The sequence below is a fragment of the Crocodylus porosus genome, unplaced genomic scaffold, assembly GCF_001723895.1.
Source record: "Crocodylus porosus isolate Cpor-Errol unplaced genomic scaffold, CroPor_comp1, whole genome shotgun sequence".
Classification (NCBI taxonomy): Eukaryota; Metazoa; Chordata; order Crocodylia; family Crocodylidae; genus Crocodylus; species Crocodylus porosus.
The window spans coordinates 9,479,559-9,505,794 of NW_017728936.1; the positions used below are offsets into that span (position 1 = coordinate 9,479,559).

A 26,236-nucleotide genomic window follows, 5' to 3' on the forward strand; every position below is an offset into this window, starting at 1 on the left:
CACCTCCTCCCACCACTTACCTACAGGAACTGCTCTTCAGGCTGTGTGGTGGCCATATGCATATACAAGCACATGGCAAACTTGCCTGACCAGCCTCCTGCTTCTTCCCACCACTGCATTTGTCTAACTTCTACTTCCAGGCACAGGGTCTTGCCGTGCTGTTGTCTGAAGGGCCCTCCACTCATGAGCAGATCCTTCTTCTGTGTGAAAGCACCTGCACTCAGGGACCAAATCCCCTCTTAACCTTTGGTTTGATATGCTGAATGGGTTGGAGTTGCTCAGGCCAGGAGTCATTTTTGTGACCCCCCAACTGAACTCCCTCCAGTAGCCCCTCTTCTTCTCAAGGTGCAGACCCCAGAACTGGACCCCAAATTCTTATCCCAGTCTCATCAATTCTGTGTGCAGAGACAAAATCGTTAATGTATCCTCTGGAAAAAAAAAAAAAAATGATTTCATCGTTAAGGTAGTGGTAAGGCACTGGCAGCACCCCATCTCACCAGCTCCAGCCTGTGGCATGTTAGAGCATCTTCTTGGCGCTTTGGATATTGCTTCCTGTAGCTACGGGTAAGGACTCAATGTGGCTGGACTCCAAGGCCCAGATGCTCCTTGCACCCCTATGTTGCATTTCCCTACCTCTTCTGGATACTTCCCTTCATATACATCCAAAAATCACCCCCGTCTCTTTTAGTCACAGCAACACAGAGGCAGCTCATGCTAAGGGTTACCATTGATAACCACCTCGAGCCCTTCTCTTCTCGAGACACTGTTTCCTAAGAGAGCAGTACATGTAGCCACTGTTCTTTGCTCCTGATGTATTACCTTGCGCTTCGCTGTATTAAACATTTTGTCAGATTGGCATAGACAGCTCTGTAAGAGTAACCACCCTCCCCTTCCACCTGCTCCCCACCCAGCCCTTATTTGCTGCCATATCACATCAATCTTGGAGTCATGTGCAAACTCAGTCAGCTAAGATTTCATACCGTCATCTACCTCAAAGACAAATATTGGCTAAGAGCAAGTCCTTTGGGATGAGTTGAAATGGGAACATGTGCTGGTATCCCCTCCATTAAGCAACGGTTTTGACATTGGTCAGCAAGCCAGTTTTTTAGGCAGCTAATGTGTGCCTGTTATTCCCGCAGAATGCATGTTTTAATCAGGACGCCTTGTGGTATCAAGGGCTATACAGTGAACTGTATATTATATACATCTGCCTCCATAGTTACACAGCTGTCCAGGCTGGTAACTCTTCGTGAGGTGTGGAGCTTCAATGAATTGACCATCATGACCGCCCCATTTTCACATGGGGAAACTGAGGCCTAAATGAAGTGAGATGTACAGGGAGAGGCTATGACAGAGCTGAGAAATGGAGCCAAGTCCCTACAACAATATCCTCCTGGCACAACCTGCATGCATTTTAACCCATCTCTGATCCAGAGTTTCTCCATCTCATACCAGCCCTCCCTCATGACAAATCCGCGCCCCATTTCGGTGTCCTGAAACTCCTTACACCTAGAAACCACTGCAACTCATCATGCCGGTCTCCTTCCCACCTCATCTTTGTGACCTGGTGTCAAGGGGCAGCACAGCAGACCCTAGATCTACCTCTGCCCACAAGAGTCACGAGTGCTCAATTCTCTGTATCACGCTCTTCCCAAAGAATAGCTCAGTCTTCGTTCTGGAAAACCTGCTATGAAGAGATGAACAGCCAGAGCAACTTTTGAGGGTGCACGAAGCCAATGCTGATTTCAGGCCAGCCGACTTCGCATTCCTGATGCAGGACAACAGTTCTCTATGACAACTCATCTCTGTCTGCTTAATAAAGAATTGAATCCCTTGTGTCCATGGCTTTTTACCCACTCCCCCTAGACAAGTCTGGGTTAAAAGAACATCCTAAAAGATCTAAGTGCAAATTTAAGCGTATAGATATCGTGACAATTGGGGCAAAGACAGGAGGTTTGTTTTGCTAAAAAGAAAAAGCCAACAGCTCTCCTTTCATTCCTCTTTCACAAACGGCTCCAACCCTGCAGACAGATCACTTGAGAAGGGACGAGTCCATTGTCTGCACTTAGCTATTTTGCCGAAGTGGCTCCGCTACCGAGAAGTCTTGGCCCAAGAAGGTGTTTCATGCCTGGACCTCAGCCGCGGCTCTCATCCGCCGGGACCACGGCCTTTGTGCTCGATCATTAATTTCTCAAGGCGATGCACGCGCGTGTGCATTCACATGGGTGATGTGCAGAAGCGGGTGCGAGGGAGGAAGATGCTCTGAGAGCTGACACAACAAAGAAGAAACAGTTAACCCCACAGGCCTGTCTGTCTTGATACCCAGCGCAGCCACGCCGGATGCTGGAGAACCTCTCCTTCCTTCCTTTGAGATGGGACTTAGGGAGAAACCATCACTGGGAACTGTCAGCACATAAAACCTTGGATGCCAACGTGAAGGAGTCAGCCAATGCCCAGAGTAAACAGACAGTAATTTCCTATTAATGAAGCACTGGATTAACCCTGGCCCCCATAAAAGTCCACAGACTTATCATGCGGCAGGGCCGAGTCTGACAGCAATTCCAGGAAGCCGCTCATTAAAAGGCATGCAGATGCGGTGCCCCATTAAATCAATCTTCCCCCTGAAGTCGCAGCTTCGCCTTCTCTCTGCGTAAGCAGGCGGTATCTTTCTGCCATTGCTCGAGATGGAGCAAGAGCTCCTTTCTCTGGACACCTACTGCCAAGGTGCAACCCCCACATCCTACCCCATTGAGATGGCGGGGCTCTGCCATGCTTGAGGGAGGAGGGGGGTCATGTCTCAGCACTGGGGTGGCGATAGCAGGCAATCGCATAGGGCAGGAGGTACAGAGTGAATGACTGACCTTCAGAAAAGAAACGCTGGGGGAGCTTTTGGGCCACCGCCTCTATTGGCATGAATCAGTTCACAGCCCCTTACAACCGGCCTCCGTTCAGCTCTCACACTTGCCGGACAAGGCGTCCACTGTCCAGGCCTCATGCCCCCTGTCCCAGACACAAACCATACCAAGTGAATGGTGATTTGCCTCTCCCAGAGACGTAAATGGCTAAGCAGCTCCTGCTAGAATTTGGACCCAGAGCCTCTGGGTGTTCAACGCCAGACGCTGAGACACCCTTTCAACCTGCACCCCTCTTCCCTTCCCATATGCCCCGGTGCAGTTTGGCTTGGACCCTTTGCCCATGCACCCAGTTGGCCTTGCTGGGTCTGACGCCTGTGGAGAACACTTGCGTCCTGGCTCTGTCGTCTCTGAGAACCCAATAAAGGTTTTGAAAAAAAACCAAAACCACCCAACGGGCACAAGCAGTCCCGACGAACATGAGCAATAACGTTCCTCTTCCAACAAGTATGTTAACTGACTGATAAAGGAAACAGTCTGGCAGCATTAAAACCTTCCATGCTCAGCCCCCTGTTACCCGCTTCCCTACATGCTTTGTCTGCTGGCCTTCTCTCATGAAACGGCTGGCATCTCAAGTAGAAATTGGTCTCAGGAGGGAAGGGCGGTAAGGGGGCACAGAATTATAAAATCCCTCTTTCTTGAGCTGACAGCAGCCCTTTCAGGCCAATTGATGCTCAAAAGTCCTGTGCAGATAGATATGTATTTTTATGACAGCCCCAAAATGAAATCCTTTTAAAAGTTCCTTTTCATAGGTACTTTGGCATAATTAAAGTCTTCCATCAAATTATACCGAAAATCTTGCTATCAGAAGCCTTTAATTCCCATTTGCTTGGTGTAACTTCATCCAACAGATAAACTCTGTGCGTGTGTGTGTGTGTGTGTGGAGGGGGGGGGGGTTGTTGCTGGTGTTGTTTTATTTTTTCCCCCTTCCCCAAACACATTGGGCTGGTGAACTTTAATTTGATTTTTGCCTGACACGAATTTTGGCCAGTGCAACACCCTGCCAGCAGAGCGCAGCTGCGATGGGAACCACAAACCCACTAACTTCGACACTCCGCACTTAATCAGATCAGGGCTGCAGGAGTGTAGCCCAGCCAACAGAGCCAGACACCCGGCTCCACACTCCCTCATTGCAGACGAACCACAAAGGCTGGAGCTCTGGCAAGTCTTTGCTCATAGCAGAGAGTTTTGAATCTTAATCAAAAGAGGGGAGTCTGCAAGACTGGCCTTTGCCTTCCAATGTAGATTGCAATGATTTCTGATTGACAGATACAGTCCCTTCAATTATTGTGGCTTTTTGAATGGATAAAGCTATGTAACAAGCCGGTTATTTTCCAACAGTCACCATCCCCGTGCTGAAGGCTGCCGATCAAGATCCGACATAGCCGTGGGACGATGCCAGCACTGCAGACTTCCTTTTCATTGCAGAGCGCCTGCGGACAAGACTCTGGAGACACCGGGGTCAACTGCCAAACTTCAAGGACCCACGGATGGGAGGGAGACCCAACTAATGGACATTAACTTTCAATAAGCACAGGACTGAGAGCAAGGAGAGCAGGTGGGAAGGGACAGGATCTTTTTTTTTTGGCTTCCCCACAACCTAGTGCGCAGTTCAGAGAGGGACAACGTTGCGGTGGTGTCAGGAGATGTTGGCAGGAATTGGCCAGTTACTCTTCCTGACATGGACTCCATCTAACATTTGGCTTGGACATCCACCCCAAGGGCTTTGCAAGCCACTTCCCCGTTGTCTGGCTGGCGTTGGAAGGTGTCTCTACATTTACACTGCTATAAAGCTAAGTCCCCTCCAGGACTTGAACGAGATGAGGCTCCTCATTGGGGCCTCGCAGGCAGCAGGTGCTCTGTAACCCCAGCAAGCCCCGGGGGCTGCCCTCACGAGAAGCTGGGCTGGCTTCAAGGGATGCTTGGAGAGACCACACCGAGGCTGGCACCTTGCACAAAACCCCTTGTTAAAATGCACGCCTGTGCAGCCTCCGAGAGGAATTAGGTGATGGTGCAGCACTGGCCTGCACAGCGGGTGCTGCAATTTGTATTCAGAGCTGCGGCTCGGTCGTGGGGATAAGCTGATTGCAGCTCGTGTTGGATGTTGTCACAGCAAAAAAAGAGCACCGCACTCAAAGTCTACACACGGGTGCTCCCAGTGGCTCCAAACCAAACAAGCAGCTGGGAATATGTGTGGGAGGGTGTCCCCGACTTCCCCCCATGGGAACCCCGGATTTATGCATCCCAGGCCAACGAGCACAGGACAGGGACAGGGCAGCAGCTGCACAGTGCCAAACAGCGACTTGGGCAAGGCTCTTGGCTCTACTGATGACTTGCTGGGTGACCCTGGGGAATTTTCTTTCCCTCTCTTGCCTCAGTTTCCCCATGTGTCAAAAAAGAAGGGGTGATCACTTGTAAAGGGTTACGGGCAAAAAGCAGTATATAAAGTGCAGGGTAGTAATTGTATGCACGCACAAGCAGGAGGCTGGGAAGTGAACACTGCCTCTTTCCAGCCCTCTGTAGTGTACTTCTCTCCTAGGATCCCCTTCCCCGCCTCCCTCTCTCCTTCCTATTCAGACTTTAGCCGATACAGCAGTACCTCGAGGCTTGGCATGACATCTATGTCCCAGTACACTAGGCTCTATATGGGCAAAGCAGAGATATCCTTGCCCAGGTTTCTTATTTAAGAGTCAAGACAAAGGAGAAAAAGAGAAACTGAACTAAGTGACTTACCCAGGGTCATTCAAAAGCCAGTGGCAGAGATGATATTGGCGGGGGGAAGGGGACCCTCAGAAGAAAAGAAAAGAACTCCAGACCTCTGCACCCTAGAATATGCTACAATTCATCTCTGTTCATTTTGGGGGGTTTGATTTTTTTTTGTTTTAAACTTCCCACCTGGGCATCGGCGCATAGACAAAGAACTACACCTGGAAGTCCCTTCATTGCCCGGTCGCCAGCAAGCTTCACTGTGTATTTTAACCTGAAGCCAAGTCAGTTTGAGTCTTCCTGTTCCCTTTCTGAGTAGCAAGCTCTTTCAAAAGCCGGAGCAATATCAATAAGGCCAGTAACTCATCTGGCATGTAAATCAAATGGGAAGATCTGGGGGAAATTTCTGCTCCAGTGGCTCTCTCCCGTGCTCCACACAAAGCACAATCACCAGTGATTACCAGTTTGAGTGATTCCAATAATTCTCCTGCTGATGGCTCAGGACATGAGATGGGGCATTTGTATCATTACAGCATTGTTATGTCTTGGAACTTCATCTAGAAGAGTGTTGGGATGAAGGTAATTAACTGCATGATATCTAATCTATTTAGCCATCCCACTGCGTCTGCAACTCATCATGAGTAAATAGGGTTTTTCAAAGCCAAGCAGTGATGATTATGGTGGAATATGTGCAGCCCCACTATCCCAAAGCATATTTGCTGGTTCTCAGCGAGAAACCTTCATAGATAGCGCTTAACGTTCACTTCCCCAGTCAACTTGACTATTTTTCTGGACGTCACACTTTGCCACCGGTGGAGCTCAAGAAAAATCGAACCATTCCTCTCGAAGCAATTAGCAGCATAACACCCCTGTGAGAGCAAATTGCCCTCTTTTTACAGATGGGGAACTGAGAGCTACAACAGCAAAATGACTCGCGCAAGGTCACACAGGAGATCTGTGGCGGTGCAAGGACTTGAACCAAGCCCTTGGTTAGGCTCTACCCACTGGGAAAGCCTGCTCTTCCTCAGCAAAGCCATGTGCCTGGAGAAAACGTACATTTTAAAAGATCCCAGTGGATAAGCAAGCACAAGTACACTGCATGAAGGGGGAGACAGGAGATGGCTGCTGAAGATACAAGGGGCAACAGAATTTAGACAAGATTAACTGGCCTTGCAGAACCGGCTGATGTGAGCTCCAGAGCATGATGGATGGCCGCTGACACAGCTGGAAGACTTTGGATTTGGCTATAACGAGGGCCATCATCTCGCCCACTGCCACTGGATCTTCAGGCAAACTCGGAGCAAATTCTTGTGCTGCAGGGGGAAGAGTGAAGAGTGCCGGGGGGGGAAAGGGGTGCGAGTTTAATCAGCTTGTTCCCACTTCAGGTGCTGTATGCTACAGGGATTGATGAAATGGCAGCTGAAAAGCCACTTGCACCAGCATTTTCAGTGAAGCCAGAAGCTAGAAACAAGGCTGATTCTTCAGTGGTTTCCAACTCCATCTCTCAGGCTCAAGGGTCACACAATCATCGTCTTCACAGGCCGTAAATTCCTGGCAACTTCTCAAAAGGCCTCTCTGAACCTTTCTGAGGTTCGGTAACCACCAACACTGTAAATAAGAGCATACACCATCATTTGGGAGGACACTATCTTCATCCATTCCTGTCTGTTGCGTGCCTTCATCCTCCAGTTGTCCAACTTTAATTTCTGTAGGGCTAACACTACATTGTCCAGCCACCTTCGTCTTGGGCTGCCAGGCAGCCTTCTCCTCCCTGGTACCCAAGGAGAACCATCTTTGGTGCGTCCACTCGTGCACTGTGGCCCAGCCATTGTAGTCCTCAGGCTTTGTCAACCCCTTCCCAGCTAAATTAACGGGTGGCACCTTAAATGTACTGAAGAGCATTCAACAACTTGTGGACATGCCGACAAGGCCACGTTGCCCCGAGTGAAGTGTTTTCAGAGCCAGCCAGGAGTGCTACGGAAGAGTTAACACCAGTATAAAAATACAGTCAGGACTAAGCCACCAGCACATGCTCAGAGCTTGTACCTCTGGAGCTGGGAAGCTGTCATCTTGCAGAGTATCTGCCTGTCGGGGGCTGAGTCAGCACAACACCGAGCATCCTGGTCCTGATCCAGCCGGGCGTGCAAGCATGCGCTTCGAGGCCGGGTGTGCGAGCAGGCTCATTGATTCCAGTGACATGACTTGTGCTTAGAAGTTAAGCGTAATCTCCTATGCTTGGTTGGCTTGGCAAGCGAGGGCTCAGTACCTGGCAGGATGCAGCCTGTACGCAGCACGTGGGAAACAGTGGCTCAGACACTTCTTTGCCAACTGCAGATGCAGAGCAGAGCTCAGAAGGGCACAGCGCAAAGGTCCTGAAGAAGAGTTACGTTCAGGGCCCTCGCCCCCACATCATCATTTCACTGGGAGGATTTGTAGGTTCACTTGACTTGATCACAGACACAGGGAAATCTTTCCTCATGGATGGTATTTCGGGCAGACAGGCCTTTCAAGCTGGACAGACCTGGCCAACCTGCTTGTCCCAGAGGACAAGAGGGATGTCGTGGCTCCCCAACATTTCCAGGGAGCCGAACCAGCAACGCTATGGAGGCTGATGGGGTGCAATAAAGGCTTGGATCTAACCTATGGGTCCACACTTGGCTCTAGGGACTGAACCCAAGCCCACTGACCTGCGAGCTGCCATGGAGTTCAGTGGTCTCTGGGTCAGGGTTGTAGAGCACTTGTCTCATACTGGAAGTATATGAAAATGATGTGCGTGCACATCCATCTTCCCACATTTCCTCTGCGCCCCTCTCTTCCACAGCTGTGTCCGCCTGTCCCCTTCTCCCCGGCAGCCCACCACATACTGCCTTATGCTCCCTCATGCCCCACAACCTGTTCTCCCCATCGCCCTTGAAACCCACCTGCTCCTATATATCCAGTTTTAATTCATGGACACTCAGAGACACGAGCCAAAAGGACCCACTCAGATCATGACACAGATCATGGTTGATTCTCACTCATGGATAAGAAGCAGGACGTGGTGGGGGAAGAGGAAAGGGCAGCGATGTGACTGTCCAAGTGACTCTCCTGGAGTTGTGACAGACTGTTATCACTGCTGAGCCCAGGGGCTCCTAATTACCCAAGTTACCGTCCCAATTGCTGCCAATGCAATCTGCCCCAGGGCTTGGACGTGAGGGCCTCGACCTGTGGATTAAGACCCTGTGGAGTTACTTTACTCCAATCCATCATGGGATAATAGAGAAGCTTCTACCCATGAACAATCATAAGTGCAATTCCTTATGGCTCGTTCCTGACCATTAGAGAGCTCTCGGACCGCCGACAGTCATTGAATCATCCTGCCCGATCCCCTCCATGCAGCTGGGCCCAGCCATCGCTGCCGTGACATCCTTACAAACCGTTCGACAAATGGCAACCCTGGTGCTCATCCTACTGATGCGCAGCCACTTCTGGGGTGTGGGGCTGTGGTCAAGTGGAGCAGGGCTGCCTACATAGGAGAGACTGAAGGAGCTATGCTGGCTACACATCGCCAAGCAAGAGCCTTGGTCTGGTGAAGGGTGCTGGAGGATCTCCAACTTCTCTGCTACCCCGATGGAAGAGGTCCTGAGGCAATGAACAGGGTGGCAGTCGGGGTCTGTGGACTTCAAGGTAGCCTATAAGATTCAATCCCTGGGATAGAAATCTCCCAGTTGCACACTGTGGGCTGGGGGGAACAAGCAGGATTCTCCAAACAGCTCCTCATAGGAGATGCAAGATCAGGGACACCAAGGTGGGCAACCCTTGTGGGTGGGTGGGTTGCTTTTCTAGGCTGCAAACCACATCAAGCTCACAGATTTTGGCCCCAGACAGCACCTCAAGAGAAAGTACTCAGCAGCTATGCGGCTTGAATGCTGGGTAGGTAACACCCGCTCACAGAGGCCACTCTAATTTGCCAAGCGCTGTACAAATAAATTAGAAAAAGGTGGCCCTTATACCCACTTGCTCTGAGCTCTTTGCAGTAAGTCTCTCAGTATACGCACATGATAGACAAAAAACAGAAGGGAAGCGGGGGCTGGGGGAGGCAGGGAGCACAAGGTAATAATGAGCTAATGATGGCAAGTATGAGAAAAGACAGCCCCCAGTTTCACGCAGAGACCCCGCTCCAGTTAACAAAGCGGGTCAGCAGAATAGCCCCAGATGCCAGTGGATAGCATAAATCCTGCCACCCAGCTGCAGTGGGCATGGACATTATTAAACAAAAAGGGATAAAAACGTTCTACTAAATTATGCATCTTTTCCAAGTCGTTTCCACAGAACAGCCCTGGTTTCATCCCTATTAAATTCTTTAAGACATTTCCATAAGGGGACTATTGAAATCAATTTTTTGTAGAGGCTTTATTACAGGAAAGGTAATTAGAACTAGCAAACAGGTCATTTAAGGGGGAAAAAAAACAACACAAAACAACCCAGCCAAGCTACGTTGGGTTAAGATCACATACAGCCACAGGAAACCACTGCAAAGGCAGAGACAGAGCCAAGCGAATCAGGTAGAATATGCCATCAAGAAGCTCCAGGGGCTTCATTTGAGCCTATTATCATCTCAGACAAAGGGAACAGAGAGGAGTTGGCATGTCTTAGTTGCATGCAAATACATGGCCTAGCAAGAGAGTAGGAGCAGGGTTAGTAGGTTGCCAGAATGGGATAAATTCATCTGCGTTCTGACTGGGGAAGGAATATCATGTGTTTTAATTAATACAGAACATTCCCATTCATCAATAGACAAAAAACCAATAAATAATAAAAACGTCAAGCAGCAATTACTACTTTCCCACCCTTTGAAAAATAAAGTAGAATGGGTGACATTTATACCCAATCAGTAGAAAGAGCATTGCCGGGTGTTTTTAATTAAGAAGAGGCTGGCTAAAAGTCTGAAGGAACTCAGCTACTCTCCTCGGGATTTTTTACCCTTGCTCAGATTTTAATTTTCATTCATCAAAATTAAAAAAAACCCCAACCTCCAATATGCAGAGTGGATGCATACAGAGTTGCCTCTTTCTTTTTTTTTTTCCCCTCCTTCCCTTTAATGGTTTTGCCAAAGGAGAAAAATAATTCAGACGTGGCCAAAAACAGCACTTCAATGTTTGCTGTTTTATCGCCTTCCATTGTACTTAATTATAGATGTGATATAACTTGGATGATCGTTTCCCTTTCTGGAGTAAATTATATAATCACTTGCAACCACACGCACCCACCTACGACAACCATGTTACAACATAAGGGCTGCGTTTAGCTAATAGTCATTTTCCAGGCGTAGAGCTTTCTGCTACGAGTTAGTCGTCCTCGCATCGTCTGTGTGCCAACACTTACTACTCTGAGCGGTCTCAGGGAAGTCATTGAGGCCAGGCACTGCAGTAAGCAACATGCCTGCTGGCTACTGTTTGTGCAGACCAAACTGACTCTGAGCCTTTGTCATCCTCCCAGAGCTGGCCCGTAGGAGAGGTTTCATGAAACTAATACAGCTGCCAGCGCGGGGGCTGAAACCCTGACCTGCCAAATCGGTTGAACCCTCGTTGACTTCTGCTGCAGCAGAGACTAAGCCTGCTAGCATGAACAGTAGAGGCTCTCGCTCTCCAAGATGAAGGTGCTTGTTAAGAGCTATTTGTAATATATTACAGCTCTTATTGAGCCTACAGCTTTATGAGCACTACAGTGCACTCCATACTTATCTGCCAATATGTGGTGTCTTTCTCCATACTAAACTAGTTGTATATGGGCAGGCTCATACTGACACTGTCTCATTTTACTGTCCCTTGCTAAACTGCCTCAACAATCAGAAGAATAGAGCACCAACGTCACCAAGAACATGGGCATGCCAACAAGCTCAGCGGTTCTCCACCTTTTTAGACTCAAAGCACCCCCTGGGAATAAGCCAGCTCTGTTTTCACTCCCCTTTGGCTACAGAAAAATATAATAGAGCAATTCTTCTATTGCAAACAACTCAGAAAGACCACAACAGGGCAGAATATTTTTAATGCGATGGATTCCCCAGCAAGTTCGCAGATGACACCAAGCTGGGCAGAGCAGTAGATGCACTGGAAGGTAGGGCTAGCATTCAGAGTGACCTCAACAAATTGGAGGACTGGGCCAAAAAAAAATCTCATGAGGTTCAACAAGGACAAGTGCAAAGTCCTGCACTTAGGATGGAGGAATCCCATGCACCGGTACAGGCTGGGGGCTGACTGGTTGGGTAGCAGCTCTGCAGAAAAGGACCTGGGGGTGACCGTGGACAATGAGCTGAACATCAGCCAGCAGTGCGCCCTTCCTGCCAAGAAAGCTAATGGCATCCTGGGCTGCATTGGTAGGAGTGCTGTCAGCAGGTCAAGGAAAGCGATTATTCTGCTCTATTCTGTACTGGTGAGGCCACAACTGGAGTCCAGTGTCCAGTTTTGCCCCCCTCTCCCCCGACAGACGGGATGTGGACACATTGGAGAGAGTCCAGTGGAGGGAACAAAAATAGTGAGAGGGATGGGACACATGACTTATGAGGAAAAGCTGAGGGAACTGGGTTTATTTAGCTTAGAGAAAAGAAGACCAAGGTGGGATTTAATAACAGCCTTCAACTACCTGACGGGTGTTTTCAGAAAGGGTGGAGCTGGACCCTTGTCAGTGGGGGGAGATGACAGAACAAGGATCAATGGGCTCAAGTTGCAACAAAGGAAATTTAGGTTGGATATTAGGAAAAACTCTCTCACTAGGAGGGTGGTGAAGCACTGGAACAGGTTACCCAGAGAGGTGGTAGCAGCTCCATCCTTGGAGGTGTTTAAGACCTGGATAGACAAAGCCTTGGCTTGGATAATGTAGTTGGGGCTGGTCCTGCTTTGAGCAGGGGTTTGGAGTAGAAGTGACCTCCCAAAGTCCCTTCCAACCCTCATTTCCTATGATCCCAAATCCCTGGGTTTATCTTGTGAATCATCTTGCACACCTAACAGTACTAAAGTTGCCTGGCAGCTCATGGCACCCTTGAACAGACCTCGAGGCACCCCAGCATGCAATGGCTGAGAATCACAGAACTAGCACCCGCGCAGGATATGGACCAAGGGTTCACTGTGCAGCAGCTGCTCAGTGTTAACTGCTGATGTGCACACTCCTACCCCACAGTCAATTGACAGCTTAACTGCAATATTTTAGCTTTAAGTAGAAAGTGGCAGCTAACAAAGAGTGGCCAATCTGCACTTAATCCTCAGCCTCTTGTAGCAGGCAGTAACTAGCTCATTGCACATGTCCTGATTATTCAAAACCCATGAATCTTACTTTGTGTTAGAAAGGCAAGATCCTGAGGAAATAAGGCTGTAGCTCTTGGAGTCACGTTAAAAAGTGTGTGTGGGGGGGGGGGGGGGAGTATTGTGGAACCTCTAAACCCCCCCCCCCCCAAATCAAAAGGAAGGAATTGTCAACGTTGAACATGTAAACTGAAGCATGGGATGGGGCCTAGTTGCCTCCACACATCCTTGCCTAAGATGCTAAGCTGGCTAAGCCATCTCTACACTGCAGGTAATCAGTCACTGCCTTGAATCCCAGGTCCTTGGCTCTGTAATAACTGCTGCAGAGCTAGCATCTAACACACTGCCTTTGGAGACAGCAGCTCAATGCAGCTGGGCCCCAGGGCCAGCATGGAGCCCTGCTGAAATCCAGAGTGCATGGCAGTGGGTTAAGGGGACAACCCCACAGATTGCTGGACTGGGACCAGAGGCCCAGACCCACAAAAGTATTTAAATCCCATGTATTCCAATGCAAGTTAGGTACCTAAATGCTTTGCTGGTCAAAGGTGGAGAAATTCATCTCACACCTACACCAAGAGGCAGCCAGGGTTTCTAAGAAACACGCAAGCACATGGACAGGCTGTTGGAGAAATCAGCACCAAGGGCTCAGAGTGGAGTCCCTTGTCCTGGCACATGCATGGCGAAAGCAAGAAGGGCGGCAATTCCTGCACGTCACATGGATGCACCCAAAATTTCAGGCTGCATTACAGATTAATCACAGCTTCGGCTCCAGCCCTGCCACAACCTTCACAAGAGCAATTCATCACCTTAATTAAAAAAAAAAAAAAAAAAACCTGTTACAAGGCCTCTAGAGACAGCCATCAGTCTAGGAAGAGAAAAGGAGAAAAACTTTCCTTAGCTTCTAATCAGCTGCCATGTATTATGCCTCTTTCCAATAACAGAGCATCTCCCACTATCATTAAAAAAACAACCCACAGATGTGCTCGGGAGAATATCATCCCACCAGTGGAACCCATTCCCGATGCTGTCTTCCCAGCAAGAGAAAAAACAGCCTTTTGTACAGCCGCACACGCGTTGTGCATTGCATTTCAACCACCCGACCAGAAGCTGGAGGGGGCGGAGGGGAGGAAGGGAAGGATTAAGACATAAAATTCTATTGATTGATCTGAAATTATACTTTGAAACAAAACCCTCTGGATTGGAAATCTTGTATTTCAAGGTGTAATGGCAAGGTGGAACATGAGAAACACGCAGAGGAATAAGCAACCTCATCTCAGAGCATATATTTTGTCTTCATTATGCCCCTGAGAAGGTGTTAATATACACTGTACAATGTATTAATCACCCCTCTAACTTCCAAATGCGAAATGCATCATTAACATTCATGTTGTTTTCAATTAGTTTGCTGTATTGGAAGGAGGGGAGGGAAGGTAGGCTTCCTCACCAAGTGTTTTTTTTTCCCCTGTCTTGAAAGTCTGATGATAAAAACCAACCCAGGTGAAAGGAATTAGAAGCCAAAGTCTAATTTTTCTCAAGTCATTTAAGTAGTTAGGGCCAGTTTTTAAAGAAAGTATTTAGGCATCTAATGGTGGAGAAAAGTGCTGAGATTTACAAAAGCACCCAAAATAGGCAAGGTGCAGAAATCTCATTGGTGCTTCTGAACATTGAGCCAAGGGGCTATTAACTTCTGCAAGCAACAAAAACCCCTTTGAGTTGGATTATCAGCAACGGCATTAGTGAAAGTTGGCTCCCAAGTGCCTATTGCTTTTAAAAAATGAGAGGTGGGCACTTTTTAATATGTTCCTGTTAACCTATTTCTGCCCCAATCTTGACCTGATCAGAGCCTTGCAACCTCTAGAGGATGTCATTTCAAGAAATCCCCTCCCTACTTAGATACCTAAATGTGTGGCCATATTCTCAAAAGACCCATGTTCAAAACTCACTAAATTTGGATACTAAATTATTGCTTAACCAGACTCCTACATACTCATAAACTATAAAGCAAGAAGGGACCATTATCATCATCCAGTCTCATCTCCTGTTTAATGCAGGATAGGACTTCCCTGAATTAAAGCATCTCTCTTAAATAAAAGCATCCGCTTTCAATTTAAGAACTTCTGTTCATGGGGAAGTGACCATTACCCCGCGGGAGCTGTTCCAGCGGTTAATTACCCTCACTCAAAAATGTGTGCTTTATTTCTAGTCTGAATTGGTCCAGCTCCAGTTTCCCCATCTGTGGGTCTTGTTATACCTCTGTCTGCTAGGCTGAATGTAGCAAAACGAGAGCCAAGCTCTCTTGCAAAATCTAGCTGTTGGCGGGTGTAGATGTCACCATTAAATCCAGAGTGGTTTCACGGGGCCCCATAGAAGTGGTCTCTTCTCCTCAATTGACCATGCAAGGTCCAGCCCCAACATGCTCACAAACATGCCTTACTACCCATGCATCTGACAGGGGATTAAGGCAGGCAGTTCAAGTCTTCCCAGAGATGTAGAGCTCAGATCCAAGCCTCCCCTGAGGTGTAGAGTTTGTAGCATAACAGATGGAAAAGAAAGCCTGCAGACCTGGATTGGAGGACGTGACTGGGCTCTTCAGAGCAATAACACACCACCCCTTTCCTTCTTACCCAAGGAGCACTCCCTCTTTGCACTGGTGACCTCGTGCCAAGGATCAGGAAGCCACAAGATTCACCTGATCTCCCAAACACGAGCAGCAATAATCAAAAACCTCTTTCCTGGACCAGGTCTGAGATGGATTCAGAGCCCCTCTTCATTGAAGTGTTATGTGCATCTTCCCTTAACTGTGGCAGCAAACCCCACCTAAATCCCCTCATTGGATCACATGAGCCATTAACCGAAAAAAAAAATGGACTTTTGTTGAAGACCAACGGGCATGGAGACTGACGGGGCTGCCTGCCATGGGATAAGCTTTACACAGGATTGCCCCTTCCCCATTAAACACCTTCCCCTTCAGGCAGCAAAAAGGCATCATGCCAACTGGCAGGGCCAAACTGAGCCATCTCTCTTTCTCAGGGCTTTTAACCACGTGGAGGAATAGGCTGCTGATACCTGCCAAGGCTTTAGCTGGGTGGACTTAAGGAAAAATTAAACGAGTATTAAAAGGAAGGGGAAAAAAAAAAAAAAAGCAAAAGACAAATCTGAGCATCTGGGCCTTCTGCCATGAAAAACGTGCGTTGTCCTCCACTCCAGCAGCAAATGAGGCATGAAACATATCAAAATAGGATATTCAATAAATGGATGTATTTAATATTTTATGAGACTGGAAATCTTGCTACAAAAAGGTTTGGACAATAAATCAAGCAGTGAGAGGGTAATTCTTTTGTTGTTGTTGTTGAATATTGCAAGTAAGTTTGCATTTCTGTCATTAGCAGGAGGAAGGAAGAAAAGTCACTGCCAGCTCAGGGAGGAATCAGAAATCTCTGCCTGAGAAAGCAAGAGACACCTCACTTAGCTATCAAAAGTAATAATTATCCTGCATCACACTCTGTTCTGCTTGCAAACCATTCCTGCTTTCTGAAAATACCTATTCTTTGTAGCTATTCACCACGTTCTTGCAATAAAGGTTAAGTAGGGTAGAGACTTTAACCAGGCACCCGCCGTGTTGAGATGTCATTGCACGATGGGTACTTTTTCCCAGTCAACTATTTCCAATTTGCTATTGCTCAGTTGTGGATTGTAATTGGTCATTTGAGTTTCCATTCCCTGATTAGACGGCAAACTTTTTGTAGCTGGAGAGCACGGATTGATAATTATCAGTGTTTCCAACTCCCCGGGTGTCATCATGAATCTCAAAAAGTAGGCTAATGTCTTAAAGCCTGGGTTAAGCAATAGCAACAGAGCTGTATAGCCCCCTCCCTCCCCGCCCCCAAACCCTCAGGAAAGAAAAAAAGTATTGAACTTTTGTAATCACAGAAATAGACTTGAGAGTCTTATATACTTCAGATATGTTGGGAGTCAGAAATAAAGCACGGGTAACGTTGGACCCCTGCTGAACCAAATGGGACAACTGATAACCGACCCCCGGGAAAAAGCCAACCTGCTTCATGGGTACTCCGTGTCGGTCTTTCATCTGCCCAGAGGGACTGCCCTGCCTAGCATGATGCCAGGCGGCCAGGGTGAGGGCGTATTTATACCCAGCATCAGTATAGACCTTGTAAAGGATCACCTCGAGAGGCTGGACACCTTCAAGTCAGCTGGCCCTGACAGATTACATCCTAGAGTACTCATAGCCCGACCGTTGGCAAAAATATTCGAAAACTCGTGGTGCTCAGGTGAAGTACCTGAAGACTGGAAGAAGGCCAATGTGGTGCCCATCTTCAAGAAAGGATGGAAAGCAGATCCCGGGAATTACTGGCCAATCGGCTTGACCTCAATCCCTGGTAAGATGCTGGAGAAAATTATCAAAGAGACCCTTCTTGATAAACTGGCCAAGGGCAACATCCTGAGGGACAGCCAGCACAGGTCTGTCACAGGTAGGTCTTGCCTGACCAATCTCATCTCCTTCTATGACCAGGTGACCTATCACCTGGACAAGGGAGAAGAGATTGACATCATATATCTGGCCTTTAAAAAAGCCTTCAATCTGGTGTCCCATGATCTCCTCAAGGAAAAATTGGCCAACTGTGGCCTGGCTACATCACAGTCCTATGGTTGGGAAATTGGCTCTGAGGTTGGACCCAGAGAGGTGGTCAATGGCAGTAAATCATTATGGTGCTCCGTGACCAGTGGTGTCCCCCAAGGCTCTGTCCTTGGACCAGTTCTCTTTAACATCTTTATCAACTATGTGGGCATGGGTGTCAGAAGCGCACCGGCTAAGTTCACTGATGACACTAAACTTTGGGGAGTAGCGTCCACACCTGAGGACAGGCTAGTGATCCAGGCCCACTTGGATAAGCTTAGTAAGTGGGCGGCTACAAAGCCGATGATGTTCAATGCCGATAAATGCAAGGTACTCCACCTTGAGGAAAAAAACCCCACAACATGCTTATAGGCTCGGCAGTGCTACGCTTGCTAGCAGCACAGCTGAAAGAGACTTGGGGTCATGACTGACCACAAGATGAATAAGAGCCACCAATGCGATGTCACAGCTGGTAAAGCAAACAAAACTCTGGCTTGCATCTATAGATGCTTCTCAAGTAAATCTCAGGATGTCATCCTCCCGCTGAACTCGGCCTTGGTGAGGCCACAGCTGGAGTACTGTGTCCAGTTCTGGGCTCCTCAATTCAAGAAGGACGTGGAGAAGCTTTAGACAGTCCAGAGGACAGCCACGTGTGTGATCAGAGGGCAGGAGGATAGGTCATATGAAGAGAGGTTGAGAGCCACGGGACTTCAGCCTGGAAAAGCGCAGGCTCAGGGGTGACCACCTGGCTCCTTATAAGTACATCAGGGGTGTGCATCAGGATCTGGGGTAATGTCTGTTCACCAGAGCACCCCAAGGGATAACAAGGACTAACAGTCATAATCTCCTCCAAAACCATTTTAGTATGGACATAAGAAAAAATTTCTTTAGTGTCCAAGCCCCCAAGACCAGGAATAGACTCCCTCCAGAAGTGGTGCAGGCTACCTACTCTGGACTCATTCAAGAAACCTTTGGATGCTTCTTTTGCTGGGTTCCTTTGACCCTAGCTGACTTCCTGCCCCTGGGTGGGGGGCTGGACTTGATGACCTTCAAGGTCCCTTCCAGCCCTGATGTCTATGAAACCACATGCACCAGAAAGGTGCAGAGACTTGCAAGATCGTCCCTAAAGTGTTGTGTTGTTTTGAAGGAAGGCCTACCTGGCAATCCTGAGCTACCGCCTCATAATGGTCTCGGTACCAGCAGGTTTCCAGAGGAGTCCTGTGGGCTGTGAGCGGGTCCAGCCACACACACCCAACCTCAGGCCTCGGACAAAACAGATTCGGCTTTGTGGTTTGCAGCACTATTAGCTCTAAGTATTCAAATGTAATGAGTCGGGCCCCACCCTCCTCCCCAAAAAACCATGAGACCTGTAAGTTGGATGCTCTCTGCTTGCCTTTTGGATTTTGAGTCTTTGAGATGCACTTCCAAGTTTTCTCCATGGCTATGAAGGCTAGGACTTGCTCAGACTCACAGTCTTCCAGGAGTTGGGAATACAAGGGGGTCAGGAGGAAGCCAAACAGCATTATCCTAGCAACCGTATTTGGATCATTAGGATTTTTGACTTGCCTTCCCCTGTGATCATAGCTTTGTCAGTTTAGGCCAAATCCCCATCCATTTCTACACGGCATCTTCCATGTGCAGGGATTACTGCAGTGATCACATAAGCAGAGATTCGGGGTTCTCCTTTGTTCTCATTTTGTGCCCATGATCCCAGCCTGCCTGATACAATATTTAAATCCAGTATAAAAATGGAATAAATAACTCTTTATATCCTCAAACTACCGCATCAAGACATAATCCACAAAGCAGGGAGCCTGGCTCTTTGCGACTTAGAGTGAGATCGCTACACGATCTTCCTGCAAGCGACATGACAAATCCAGCCCAGGAACTCCAATCGCGGCTACTGATCCTTCTAAACCTTCCTTCAAAAGACTTAAAAAACCATCTGTCTTCACTTTACCACTGATGAAAGCAAATTAATTGAAGGTAAAAGTGGGAAAACATATGCTATCAACTTCTGAACCACGAGAATTGAGCTGGAGAAGCACAATTCCAGTGTAAAAGAAACCCGTTGGTAGGGTGCTAGGAGAGAGATGAAACACGGCTTCAACTCTTCTTGCCTCTCATTACCAAAATGTACACGCTCGCTTTAAACTTCCCATTACTACTTTCAGTTCAGCAGTCTAGTGATAGTGGGAAACACCGCAAAGATAAAATGACTTTCGGGAGGCCTTATCTACAATGGGAATACAGAACATTTCTGACACAGCACATGTCAACTAGAATACCCCGAATGATGGATTTGACATTCAGGGCAACAAAGACCGCCATGCTTAAAGTGTGTCAGTCAAGGGTTAACCACAACTAGCAGATTTGGTTTCAAGTAGGAGGCTCCTTTTTCCTTAATGAACGCGTCTTATAATGCCACCCCCTCTCCACACAAAGCCGCCTATCCGAGTTTTCAGTGTGCAGGCTCTTTCTTTTCTCCCCCATCCTTAAAGGCAAAGGGCCAAGGCAGTCCACTGGATTTCGGTGAGGTTACACCAGGGATGAGCACAGCCCCACAGCTCGTACTTGTCTCTCCTCCATTGCCCTGATAGCTCAGGATTGTCCCTTGCTGCCCCCATTACACATCCCAGCTGGTAGAGTCACCAAACTTTCCCGGGGAAGTTTAATGCATAGGCTGGCAGACTGCTCTAAAAGTGCCTGTGCTAATGTCAACTGAAGGCTAAAGTGAGAGAGAGATGGAAAAAGGGTCCTTGCCCAATTCGCCTGCCAGTTAAGGGTCATCTCTCCCAGGTAGGCAGAAGAGGCAGAGCTTCATTCTACTTGCCATCACCCTGGACCATTAAAGCCTTGCAAACACTTGGTTTCTCGGTTGGCTGGCAGATCCCAAAGAAAGCAACCCCATTAAAAAAAACCTGTGCCCATTTCCATTCAAACGAGACTTCCATTCAGAGCAGGGTTTGTAACAAATGCAAAGAAAGGAAGGAAACTTGAACACAAAACTTTGTTTCAAAGTGAGGGGGGAAAAAACGCAGCCCATGTCAGAGTGAGGGAATTGGGTGAGAGAGAAACACCTTCACAAAATACTAGTCGGTCTAATAAAAGCTATCACATCTACCCAAAGAACCTTGCCTGCCTTTGTAAAACATCTGCATTTTTCATCAAAGAAGGTTTCAGCCGGAAATTTTGCTCCACTCTATAGAGGAGTCACCTCTCTGGGCCTTCCCAGGATTTCAAGTCCTTACACTTCATCTTCCTAACTGATTTTTGGGCTATGGGAGAAGAGGTTTACACCACCCTAGAGGAGGAGTTGTTGGAGGGGAGGGGAGGGGAGGGGAGGGGAGCAGGGGGTAGCGAGTCCTCTCTCACACGGTGCGAAGCGCAGATTTTGCGTCGCTGCGATGACTCACCTTTCCCAGCTCCCTTCCCCTCCCACACTGGTTGTTTTGCAGAACCGCTGCACCTTCATTATCACCACCCACCCACTCCTGCCTGTAACAGGCTTCTCTCGTCAGCCGTTCCCATCTCCTCAGGGAACCGGAGAACGTTTGCAAATGGCCCCTTGAACCCGGCACCTCCTTGCAAGCTTTGTTTGCCTGCTTGCCTTTTGGCTGGCTTCCTCGAACAGGAAGCCATGGACCCTCCCCGATCCTCCTTGAGCAAAAACACACAGGCAAACTAAAGCTATGCCTGCACTGTAAAGTTACCATACTCCACAGCAGGGTCCCCAAGCTCTCGGCAGGCGGCTTCTTACGCTGGCAGCAGAGCAGCTGCATCTGCGCGGCATTTCAGGTGGGCTAATTAGCACTGATCGGTGGCAACGCCAATCTGCCTGGCCCCCAGCTCACCGGTAGCATGGCACAGCTATCGACCCACAGCTTCCAGTTTAAGCAACAGCCTGCTTGAGGATGCTGCTGTGACAACTGGAAGTCGTAGGATCTTTACTACGCCAGCATAACCCGGCTCTTCCTACGGACACGGCTAATCTGACAGTGCAGCCCAATTCTCAGCTGCAGCGAGGTCCTTTCACACTGTTCTCGCAGTCAGCCAGGCCTAAAAGTGAGTACATGTGTAATGCATGCCCACCTTAGGCTCCTTTTGCACTGTCAGATCAGTGCATCATCTCCCAGGAAACTCATCCTATATTCACCGTCTCTCCTGATGCTCGCTACAGCAACTAAACCATCATCAAAGACCCATTCTGACTAACAGCAACAGACACCTCTTCCCAGACATCCGCCATACCCCAGCAAGCCTTTTTTCTCTAACAGAGTCTAATCCTGGCAGTCCACGCAGCACACACGTTTTCTCCCCAAGCCCAGGTCCCCGTATCAGCCTCTGACTCAATAAAGCAGGGGGGAAGAAGATGGGGGGGAAAGGGAGAGGGAAAGACTGATTTCCATCCAACATTCTCCGCCTCGGCAACTTTGTAAGTAAAATGTATAAAACACAATGTCTTTATTCATTTCATTAAGAAGTAATTAGAAGCAAGAACAGGAGTCGAAGAACACAGACGTTACCTTTCCTAAAAGGAACTCAGATTTCTAATTAGTAAAGGGAGCAGCTTCACTGGGATTTTCTCTCCAAACAGATGTTGCTGTGGGATCATCTGCTTTATCATTTCTTCCTCTTCCCCCCCCTTTGCAGGAAAATGTTCAGGTTTTTTTTTTTTTTTTTTTAAACACAAATCCGAGGAAGGCTGTATCACCAAATTAAAAGAGATGTAACCAGACATGAAGTGAGGGGCACCGGGGACACAGAATAATCTCCAAACCCTAAAACACTAGAGTGGGGAAGAAACCTGCGTTCCCGTCTCCCAAGGCACATGGGGAAAACCCAATAACAATTATTTTCCACACCTAGGAGAGGGAAGCTGAAGCAATGGTCTTTCATCACCCGCAATCCATCCCCCTCTATGTGGGCTAACCCCATCCACACCTGCAATGTGCACATTTGCTGAAATCCAGACAGATCACATCAGAAGATGGAAAAAAAATAACATGGAGCAGATGCAAATGTTTCAGCCAAATTGAAGTTATGCAGGCCCCAGTTGGGGTCTCCAACGTCCCACATTTCAAGGGACATTTGGGCTTTCCACCCTCTGGGATTCGACTAACTTGTCCTTCCCATTGTAATAAAGGTCGAGGCAGCCAGCAAGGGGACAGAACAACGGGAAACACAGCCAAGTTCAAGTAGCTGCCCAAAACCACCACCCTACCTCCTGCTCCACACACAGTCTCTTACTGATAGTAGGGTTGCAGCGTTGTTGCAGTTATGATGGCCCAGGAGATATACAAGACACAAGGTTTTAGGTGTTATCTTTTACTGGAGCAGCTGTATAACTAGGAGAGAGGCTAGACAAAGCATCCTCCTGTATTCCTCCACGCCCTTGCTCACTGTGTTCAGTCACAGTTTCTAGGTATTGCTATAATACAGATAAAGACAACCCTGGTCATTTTGCAATGTGGACATCTTGGAACCAGACTGAGACTTGCCAAGTCACCCCATACAAGCCCCAAACCTTCCTGTCACTCCCAGCTCTGGCTGGGATTTGATCCATGCACTTTGTGCACCACCACTGAACCAAATCCAGTCCCAAAGGGTTAATCACAATTGCTTTAAAAAAATAAATGAATCCTATCCAGATGTCGGATGAAGGGGGGCGGAAATCAGAGTAACATCAGTTCTAAGCTGAGTATCCCAGGCAAGACAGGTGGCCATGTTTCATCTGGCCTCAAGTGTCTGAGCACTTTGCTGCTCACAAGAGGTTGCAGGGTCATTTAAAAATGACTCCCAGACCCACACGCAAGGTAACTTTTCCTGGCAAGCTTCAAAATCCCTCAGAATAAAAGCAGAGGCAGCACAAAGATGCCCAGGCCAGCTCTTCCCCCTCCTCACATTTTAATTCTGGATTTCTAGCTGAATGGCACTATTCTTCTTTTCTTATCCTTTCAACACACTGAAGAGTCATGTGCAATTCTGTACAGCAAAGGCAAGATCTGAAGCTGACAAAGGGAAGGAGAGATGAGAAAGACTGTAGCTCTCTCTGGACAAGAGGAAGATAGACCTCCACCACAGATCCCCTTGAACAGAGCGAAAGCAGAAAAGGCGGTGGACTGGGGAATTCCTGCTGCGAAGTATTGATGTCTCAGCACCAGTTGTCCCGCTTACCCATCTTATGCAGTCCTCTAAAGGCTCACTGAGATCCAAAGAGCTGCTGCTTCTGTTGGGCTTGGACATCAGGAGCCCAGGCCAGCTCTGTTACAACAGCCCTTCGCCATACCGCACCAACAGCACTGGTTCCTGCGTGACGCCACGCTCAGCAGGGCACTGCTGCTGATGTGCTCCGAGCTTCATTATCAAGGCAATGATCATGAGATGGGACGGAGGTAGTTGGCTAGAATTACCTTCTCCCCCTTCCCTCCTCCCTCCAGCCTTCAAGGCCAACAGCTGCATCCAGGAGACCTTTGCGCTAGAATTGCAATCTAATTTCAGGAGTAAAAGCTGAGGGAGGTATCCTCAATCCAGTCACTGCCTATTGTCACCTCCGCCCTTCTTTGTGGAGGCTGCCAAAAAGGGCTATAAAATGAGTATACAGTGAAGGCTGAACCCCCTTCCTACATGGTCTCATTTAGGAGAGGTGGAACATATTCGGTAGTGGGCAGATTACCCTCTGCCACTGATCTCTCATGTAGACCGAGGAGTTCAACCTCCAGTTGTCAGCACCATCCAGGGGAGGAGGCCAGTGCAGAGAGCAATGAACCCACCACTGTCAATGGGAGGATGAATGTATTCTTATGTATACTTGAAGCTGGCCAAGAAACTTCATTTTGATCAGATTAACAGTTTTCCTGAACTGTCCCATTTTCCTCAAAAATAATAGGGGTTTTCATCAAATAACTGAAACATTTTGGGGGAAGGAAGGGGAGGAAGATGCCCCTTTTCATTACAGTTCTCTTCAAAATGCCAGTCCTTTAAAGAAATCCCATGTAAAACAATTGATTTTTTAAATTCTGTTTTTTCTGGTCAAAAAAAGCCACATTCAATACAAAACCATTTTGATGGATTTTTTTTCTTCTTTTTACTGGGAATTATTTTTAAACTGTCTACAGGAACAACTTCAAAAACTCTGCAGACTTCTTTTGATGAAAGAGGTTTTATGACTGCAAAAATTCTCCAGATGAAACTGAAAAGTCAATAGCAGGCAGTTACAGAATCACAGAAAATGAGGGTTGATTGGACCTCAGGAGGTCACATCCAGTCCAACCCCCTGCTCAGAGCAGGACCAGCCCCAGCTACATCATCCCAGCCAAGGCTTTGTCTAGCTGGGTTTTAAAAACGTCCAAGGATGGAGATGCCACCACTCTCTGGGTAAGCTGTTCCAGTGTTTTACTACCCTCCTCATAAGAAAGTTTTTCTAGTATCTAGCCTAAACTTCCCTTGCTGCAACTTGAGCCCATTGCTCCTTGTTCTGTCGTCTCCCAACACTGAGGACAGTCCAGCTCCATCCTCTTCTGAACCCACCTTTCAGTAGTTGAAGGCTGCTATTAAATCCCCCTTCAGTCTTCTCTTCTCTAGGCTAAATAAGCCCAGTTCCCTCAGCTTCTACTCGTAAGTCACATCCCACAACCCCCAAATCATTTTTGTTGCCCTCTGCTGGACCCTCTCCAATTTGTCCACATCCTTTCTGTAGTGCAGGGCCCAAAACTGGACACTGGACTCCAGATGTGGCCTCCCCAGTGCTGAATAGAGGGAAACAATCACTTCCCTTGACCTACTGGCAACACTCCTACCAATGCAGCCCAGGATGCCATTAGCCTTCCTGGCAACAAGGGTGCACTGCTGGCTCACATTCAGCTGCTTGTCCCCTGTACCCCCCAGGTCCTTTTCTGCAGAGCTGCTGCCCAGCCAGTCACCCCCAGCCCGTACTGGTGCATGGGATTGCTCCATCCTAAGTGCAGAACTTTGCACTTGTCCTTGTTGAATCTCACGAGATTTCTTTTGGCCCAATCCTCCAACTTGTCGAGGTCACTCTGAATGCTAGCCCTACCTTCCAGTGCATCTACTGCTCTGCCCAGCTTGGTGTCATCTGCAAACGTGCTGAAGGTGTACTCTATGCCACCTTCCAGGCTGCTGCTGAAGACGTTGAACAAAACCGGCCCCAGGACCAACCCCTGGGGTACTCCACTCGATACTGGCTGCCAACTAGCCTTGTTCCAAATCAAAGGAATACCACTCAAACATACACTCACAACTTCATATGCACGGGGCAAAGCAATTCAACTATCTGTGCAAACGTAAGTCTCTCTCTTGCGTGCACACACACACACACACACACACAGATGTGCCCGCAGTGCAAGCATCATTACACATCACTACAACAAGATGAAGACAGCCGTGGCATCCATAAACACACTGCGTGCCACAGATACTGTATAAACACCGCCATCTCCTATGGCATTTCAAGCTGAATTGGTTTCTCCTCCAATCTGTATGCTGCAGCTCCCAGTTCTGGACAAGAAACTGAATGTCATGAATATAGTTTGGCAGCCTCAGTCAGTCAAGTGACTAGAGAGGTTTTATACCAAGCCCCAAAGAACTGGAACAAACAAGCCGGCATCAATGTTGGGATTAAAATGATCTCTTAATAATTCAGTCAAACTCAAGCTGCCTCATTTACATTAGGGCAAACTGCCCTA

General features: G+C 48.1%; 1 protein-coding gene across 1 annotated transcript in view; it reads right to left on the reverse strand.

Moving 5' to 3' along the window:
- Nucleotides 1–6,961, reverse strand: part of GRIK4 (glutamate ionotropic receptor kainate type subunit 4) — a 212,931-nt gene extending 205,970 nt beyond the window's left edge. The window contains 1 exon segment of the mRNA XM_019547060.1: nt 6,675–6,961. The gene's annotated coding sequence lies outside the window, so the exon portion shown is untranslated.
- Between the last annotated feature and the right edge of the window lie 19,275 nt (nt 6,962–26,236).